Source organism: Rhamphochromis longiceps, linkage group LG2 (assembly GCF_057381845.1).
Source record: "Rhamphochromis longiceps isolate RC_006_pf linkage group LG2, R_longiceps_female_GT1.1, whole genome shotgun sequence".
Taxonomy (NCBI): Eukaryota; Metazoa; Chordata; class Actinopteri; order Cichliformes; family Cichlidae; genus Rhamphochromis; species Rhamphochromis longiceps.
Window position 1 is genome coordinate 1043404 of NC_140558.1, and position 8426 is coordinate 1051829.

The 8426-nt window shown below is 43.1% G+C and overlaps 1 long non-coding RNA gene across 1 annotated transcript; it reads left to right on the forward strand.

Annotated features, from left to right (window-relative positions):
• The first annotated feature begins 857 nt into the window (after window positions 1-857).
• Window positions 858-3430, forward strand: LOC146676706 (uncharacterized). The gene is made up of 3 exons (XR_014907224.1): window positions 858-1033; window positions 1902-2033; window positions 2116-3430. It is a non-coding gene; the product is annotated as an uncharacterized LOC146676706 (long non-coding RNA).
• Window positions 3431-8426: the final 4996 nt, after the last annotated feature.

Below are 8426 nucleotides of genomic sequence, written 5' to 3' on the forward strand. Positions count from 1 at the left end.
CAGATGGCCCCGCCCCTCCCTGAGCCTGGTTCTGCTGGAGGTTTCTTCCTGTTAAAAGGGAGTTTTTCCTTCCCACTGTCGCCAAAGTGCTTGCTCCTAGGGGGTCATATGATTGTTGGGTTTTTCTCTGTATGTATTATTGCAGGTTCTACTGTACAATATAAAGCGCCTTGACGCGACTGTTGTTGTGATTTGGCGCTGTGTAAATAAAATTGAATTGAAAATGAATTTAATTGAATTAAAATGGTAAAAACATGTTTTGATACTCATGAGTCTTTTTTGTTTAACTGTTATGGACTAACAGAATGACGGGCTGGTGAAAAGTTAACACAGGTTGATTCACAGGAGTTTGACCTGATGAGCAGCAGCTGAGTTAATCAGCTGATGACAGGAAGGTGGCGAGCTCAGAGGAACCTCCTCTGACAGAAGCAAACAAACACGCCTATAAACATAAATGCAAACATGGAGGGCAGGCTGGGCAGAGATGAGGTATTCACATTCATATCCAAAATCTGATATCAACAGAATAATAAAACTGCTCTTTCAGTTGGAATTATTTCAAATGTAATGACTCACACTCTGTACTCTTCATCTTTTCTATTGTAATCTAATGCACTTTATTTATAGCACTTTCAGACAGTATTTTATTGTTTAAGGTTCATGAACTTTATCTGCGTCACATCAACATACCACAGGGGACCTGTGGACCTGATGCGCAGGTCTGTAGACTGTGACAGGAAGCACAGCACAGGGAGAAGTGTTAGGTCTGTTGTACTGATTATACGGGTTAGGCATGAAACCATCTACAGCTCCTACTGCATGAGCTAAAGCTGCTGTTAGAATGAAACCAACAGAGATGAGAGGACACAGTGAGAAGGACACCTCGAGTAATTTAAAGCATTAATGCTACTTTTAGCTGCTCCCCTCTCACACGGGATCTCCACTGCTTGTTTGATTTGTCAGAGTTTTACACAGGATGACACGCTGTGTTAATAACGACACTGTGAAGGCACACGTAGTCATCAAGGCAAAGGTAAGATTAACAGACAGAGTGAGCATGCCTGACCTTTGAGTCTGACTGTGTTTGGAAGCATGACCTGTGGGTGGTAGTGTTTGGTGGGGGTGCTGGGGGTATTGTCTCCTGTGTTGGATAAATGTCACAATGGTGAGTGCACAGAGAAACCAAAGGGACAAAGGCCCACTGGCACCCTTGGCTGGCTATAAACCTGCTGTGACACAAATCCTGTGTATTTACCATCTCTAACAAAATCCTCCCACGTGCTTTTAAGAGTGGTGAGAGCCGCTATCAGACATTTCATAGGCTCAGTAACGTCCACCTTTATGATGGAGCTGGACTGTGTCCTGTGTTCTTTTTTCAGTGTTCCTCCTGAGCAAGCGTGCCTGTGGGTTCACACTGCAGTAAAAGTCCACTCTGTGGGTTCACCAGACACACTGTTCTTGTCAGTAATTTGCTGCATTTTAAGAGGTGGTGGGTACCTTGATTTACAGCACAGTAATACAAGCTTCAGTGTACCTGCTGTTTATTCCTATCCATGCTGAATGAGAGGCTGATTAGGAATGCATGGCACCTACTGCAAAGCAGCCAAAGCATTGTTGATTCTGCTGACGGGGCAGGCTAGCTGCTTGGATGGCTGCAGAAATGAAGGAAGGCATCAAGGAAGAGAGATGAGGTGACGATGGGGGGTTAGGGGCTGGGGCTTTCTGTATGTACTGGCAGCTAATTTCTTCATTTAAACAAGGAAAAGAGTCTAAGCCTTTTATATTACACTAAGATATTAATAACAGAGGTATTTGAAAGTGTCACGACCTGGAGGTTCAGCTGGTCGCTGATCAGCTGTTTCTCTCTATCTCTCTAGTTCGCTCTCTCTCTCTGTCACCAGGGTGGAACTCATTATGGGTTCGCGCCCTTGGCCCACGCCCGCGGAGGAGGAAACACCTGTGCCTCATCAGTGTGGATGGCATTTAAGCCAGGAAGCAACGGCTGTTCTTCGCTGGATCGTTGTGAGAATCGCGTCAGTGAAAGTCGAGCGTCCAGCAAGTGTTTTTCCATGAAGTTGTGTGTTTGGAATCTAACGAGCGTTTCTTTGTGTGCAGACCCTCTGGACTTTTTTCCCTGGTGTTCCCTGAGTGACGAGTGTTCGAGTAGATTCGTGTTTGGATTGTTTGGAGAGAGACGAGAGTGTTCACCTGGATCTTTGAGCCTCTCACCTTTTGTAGATAGCACTGCCCCGCACCTTTTGTATATACACTCGTTGGACATTGTTCATTAATAAATTCTCTTGTGTTCATCAATCCCCGGAGTCCAGCGCGTGAGTCCACCTTGTACGCCGTGACAGAAAGCATTACTCACACTCTTCAATAATGACACTCAGCTGTGCAGCACCTCACAATGTACGCTATACACCAGACAGACAACAAGAAGAAAAACACTTAAAATGTTCAATATGAAACCACGGTGCTACAAAAGATGTTGATGTGTTACTAAAATATGACAAAAACAGTCATCCAGTCATTTTCTTCTGCTTCTCTGAAATCAGCCCAGACCTCCCTTTCTCCACCTCCTTCAAAATCTGATAGATGTAATGTCTCTAGCATGTCCTGGGTCTATGATGAGGCCTCCTCTCGATAGAGAAAGGCCAGTCGGAGCACCTTAACAGGAGGAGACGGCCTCAACTGGCTCCTGTCGATGTGGAGGAGTAGCCGCTCTACTCTGAGCCCCCCCTGAATGACTCAAATTCCCATCCTAGTGCTAAGGGAGAGCTCAGCCACCATTCAACAAAAGCTAACTTAAAAGAATGAACAATAATAGCTTAAAATAGATGCTCCAACTGGTGGCTCATGGCTGCGTACCATTTCTTTGTACTTCAAAGAGTCATGTAATTCAGCTGGAAGTCTGTCCAAACCCGACATTTCCTGTTCCTGTTTGTGCTGATGTCAGAACTAGTCTGTATCTGTCAATGGAAAATTGTACCTATTAGTCAGTATAATCTTTCAGTGATATAAGTTCGCATATGGTAGAATACTGCATGTAGTTATTTGTATTAGGAAATATTTAACCATGTATGCTTAGAGGCGTATAATCAATTGTGTAGTGACAGGATGTGTGATCTCTAGCAGGCTCCAAAAGGCTTGGTGTGCACTCCAGGAATGCACCCCCACATCCTGGGAGCATGGGAAGAGGTCGTACCTTGTTTTATTGTTTTAACGTAGCTATGTCTGTTTTAGTCTAAGTGCCTTTTGTTTAGATGAACTGCTGGACTTCCTCACTGTGTTATCTAGGGTGAATCATCTAGGGTGAGGGGGAGACTACCCTCTTTATGACCAAGGATGTTCCTTTTGTGCTGTTATATGACCCTTTGATCAACAGGACGCCACACATATGCACGCACACACACAAGCACACACACACACAAGCACCCACTGAAGTATAAATAAAGACAGGGGCAGTTTCTCAGCGCGAGCCTCAGTGCTGGAGGCTGCCCTTGCTAGCAAGAAGTTCTGCGTGTTTCTCTTCTCTGAGTCTTTACTGAAGAAGTGTTTTAGAGTATATTGCTTAACAGTATCCCAATTCAGGATCTGCAGCCTTAAATTACGCAGCCTTCACGGTCCTTAAGGGTCGCGTACTCAAAGACCGCTAAGGCCGGTGGAGGCTAGGCTGGACGTCTAGCCTGGTTGCCTAGCAACCATGATACCAACCGCTGGAAACGTGTCATACAGCTTTGTTTTACTGAAATGAAGGAGAACATATTTTGTTCATTTGTTTCTACACGAGCTCTGTGTGATTAGATAAGTATCTGAGGCTGAGACCAGAAGACTGTAAAACATGATTGTTGGGCTTCATTTCTGTACTGAACAGTAATTTAAGATTAGCTAGTAAATAACAAATAGCTAATGTTGTTCATGAACAATATTATATTATTATACATTATATTATACGTATTATACATAAGAGACAAATATTGTTCGTTTAATATGTTGGCATTACTAAATTTGGCTCAATGCTTACAAATATGTGTAAAAAGCAAATGTACGAGCTGTGATAACTGTGTCTGATAGAATGAAGAGTAGACTGATATATGAAATATTCCTTTATTGGGTGAGAAAATCAGACCATGTCATAACTGCTGTAAGTCACACAGAATAGATATCAGAGCCTTAAACAGGCTGACTTCTGCTAAATGGGTCAAACTGGGCAGAAAGTCTACAAACACATAACATCCTTATAGAATATGATGTAACACTATAGATCAACTTAGCTCAGAATATATAAAGCATATAAACAGTTACAGCAACATGATGCAACAAACACAGCAGCTACTGATCCAAAATACTCAAAACTTCATAGAACTGAAACCAACATTTATTTTTAGCTCCATTCCGCTGCTGATTCGGTCGCGAACGAAATGGCTCTTAGAGCCTGATCTTTGACGTGAACGACGCCAGCCGGCTGCTTATCACGAGCCGTGGGTTGTTTTTTTTTCTCTCTCTCACTCTCCCCCTCGCAGTTTTTCCCGCTTCACTGCACGCGAGCCTCGTGCTTTGCGCTGAGCAGAGGGGGGAGGGGTGGTAGTTACACTCAGTAGCACAGGAACAGAGCGGGAGGGAGAGAGAGAGAGAGCCAGGGACAACAATGTCACATTAGAAAGGTATAGTAATCACCCACAACTATTTTCAGTTGCAGGTGATAAAGGATTCAGAAAGTTTATTCATGCGGGCCCATAAGACAGAGGATGTGCATGTTCTTTTTGTTTTCATATTTTCATTTATATTTAATTGTGTTGTGGTTTGTAGCGTTTTGTGTTGTTTCACTTTAAATTTGTTTAAAAGGAAACAGCTGAAAATTTAAATAGTTAAAAGCTGAACTGTGAATAGTTGGTTTTTGTATTATATGATTTATTTATTACATTTTATGTGGAGTGAATAAATAAAAGTATATTTACGGTGGCCCCTAGAGACAAAACACATAAAAACTCCAAAACACGTAAAAACTCAGAAGCACGCACAAAACAACAACAGAAGTGCTCCAGGATGCTAGGGCGCAGTGCTGAGCTTTTGTTACCTCGTGGCTACACAAGCCAGGAAGTACCAACGACCGGATTTGGTGTGTTGTAGTAATAGGTAAATAAACATTTTTTTTTAATTATTTGAATATATATGAGTCCTTGTGTATAAATACACAAACAATACACATATGCTTTCAATTGTGTAATTTAAGTGATCTTGGTAGCTCTGCTTTGAAGTTCAGTTAACCCTAGAAATGTGTTTTGGAGTTTGTACGTGTTTTGTCTCTAGGGGCCGCTGCACATATTCATATATAACCATATTTAAATAAAACCACATTTTTTTTACATTAGTATTTCCTTTTGTGCATAATTTTATATTGTTGTTAATAATAAATTAATTAAAGCAACAAAACAACCTGAAGAGCCGGTTCGGAGCCGAAAGAGCCGGCTCTTTTTAGTGAGCCGAGCCGGAAATCCCATCACTAGCTGATACATACTTTAGGTTTCTGAACATTAAACTTGTTGCTGCCTTTCATAGTGTGTAGCTTGAAGGCCCTGAGTACTTTCTCCCACACTGAAAACACTGGGATGATAACATTATTTGAACATTACCTAATAAGACTGATTCAGCACAGACAGTTATGTTAAACTTTCCTAGCAGTCCTTCACAAACAGGGAACAGTCTGTCTATTCTCTCCATCTGTCAGCTGCTGCTGGCTCTTCCTCCTCCTCTTCCTCACACACTGCTGAGTTTGTCCTGGTGGATCATCAGGGGTGCAAAGCCTCACAGATGATGTGCAGCAGTGGGTCCCTCAGTCTGTCCTCACTCTGGACACTTGCAGTCGTCACACATGGAAATCAAATGTGTGATAAGCTGCAGGATTCAAACACAAGTGTAACTTATAAACACATGTTCATACTTTTATTCCACAATCAGAGAGAAAGAAACAGAGAGAGAGTGCAGGACAGACAGACAGGTGGCAGTCTCAGGTGTACACACTGCTACACAACAGCACCAGAGAAGCAGGATTTAGTGTTTGTGTTATTACGAAACAAGAAGAGTCCCAGATGGTGCAGTGGACACATGTGTGACTGCTGTGATTAAAGCATCTTTCTTTCAGCTTAACGAGTGAACCGTCAGCTCGTTCAAACACACGTTAAAGTCCGTTTGGCTCGACACCACCGAACAGAGGCAGCAATATAACACAGCTCACATTAACAGTGCAGTGAATCCTGCTTGTGCCGTGATATTCAGGACTGCAAACCGAGCAGCATCACTGACTTTCAGCTTGTTGTGTTTGTGAATATATGACTGACTTTAATTATCCACAAAATCATCACATTCTCTGTAGGATTAAGGTCGACTATATATATATTTAGAAGTAAAGGCTTTAAAACCAAGTTAACGCTGAAAGTACAAACGTCACATAACTTTAATAATGGATTGGATTTATATAGCGCTTTTCAAGGCACCCAAAGCGCTTTACAATTCCACTATTCATTCACTCTCACATTCACACACTGGTGGAGGCAGCTACAGTTGTAACCACAGCTGCCCTGGGGCAGACTGACAGAAGCGAGGCTGCCATATCGCGCCATCGGCCCCTCTGGCCATCACCAGTAGGCGGTAGGGTGAAGTGTCTTGCCCAAGGACACAACGACCAGGACAGAGAGCCCGGGGATCGAACCAGCGACCTTCCAGTTACAGATATGCTTCCCAACCCCCTGAGCCACGGTCGCCCCGGTTGCTGACATTTGGCCAACAGTAATGTTTTAATGTTCTTCATTATTAAACATTTGCACATAAATAAGTGACATCAAATTCAGTACTTACTTTTAAAAGTTTACTCTTCGGCCGCTCCTCTTCCGCCATTTTTCTTCGGCAACATTATCCACACCCACCACCGTGCTATGCATTCTGGGATATGTTGGGCCATGAAGTCTATACCGCCACATCCTTAAAATTCAGGGAAATGAAGGACGCATTTGAGGGCTGCATTTCAAGCAGCCTTTGAATTGTGACAGCCTTCGTCGAGTCGCTGTGACATAATCGGCCTTAAAATGCGGCCTTTAAGGCTGCAGACCCGGAATTGGGATACAGCCCTAGTCTGTAGTCCTTCAACAGGATGTGACAAATTCATGCCAGTAGTTTGCTGAAAGCTAACATGGTGACAGTAATTTTTACTGATTTTCATATGTTCACTCTTGCTGTTGCTAATCTCCAGATATACCACATCCCAAAGGTGTACAGAGCCCTGAGTTTCAGCTAAACTGTGGACATAAAAGTTTTCACATGGTAAGCGAAAGACCTCCATTCATTTGTATCAGGAAGCTTAACCAATGTACCAGCACCCTGAACTGTTAGCACAAGTCAAGTGGACACTGGATGGATTCATGCTGCTGTTAGATTCTGACCTGAACTTCAGCGTCAGCAGATCCATCAGGTGTTTTTCACTCCCTAATTATCCAGCTTGGGGGAGGCTGCTGTATGCCTGCTGCAGCCAAGCATGTCAGGGCTGGATGTGTGTGCGTTTTTAGTGATTAGTTGTCTTTTTGTTTGGACCAATCTGTTTGGCTTGTTTGTAACTATGAGTGTTTTCTTCATTTCTTTTCACACAGTCTAAATTAATTTCAGAGACATCCATTCAACACACGCAGCTCTGGATGTCTTTCGTTTGCAAAGGTGGTTGAATGGAGGAGCCTCTGTGCTAAAAGTCACTTTTTCAGAGGATGAACTATACGACTGAACCGAGGGGACCTGTCAGGCTTCTTTGGAAGTGCAGAATCAACAACTACAGGACAAAAGAGAGAGTTCGAAATAATAAAAAGTAACCTTTAAGTAAACGTCAAACAGCTTTGTCTTCTTGTCTTGAAGAGAAATCAGCATCATCTTCATGACCAGCGTGTGAGACTTTGGTTCCCTACTCACAGCCACCCATCTGACAGGCCCACGCTGTTACAAAGCCCCTTTCCTGTGGTGTACCCAGACTTAAAGCCAAAGCTTTTACTGCTACGTTCAGATGTATTACACAGTAAAACTGGATTAGCAGGCTGTGTGACAAATCAGCATCTATGTGACAAACTTTGGCGAGAGAGGAGCAAGAGAAATCTGATTCTCTCTTTAAAAAGAGGCTGAAAATATAAGGCTATTAACCAGCACATATTTCTCCCATAAGCCTCTTAGGGTGCAGAAAGACACACCTAGGATGCCAGGCCGCTCCCTCGGAAACTAATCCTGAGCCATAACGTAATCTTGTGTTAGGTGATCAAACGTACGAGAGGAAAACCTGTGAGCAGGAATTGTAAGAGCAGCAAATCCGGGGAAACAAATCTTATTACGGTGAGAAACCTCTGACTTTACCTCGGCATCAACCATGCTGACTTCTCAGGCTTCCCGTTAAA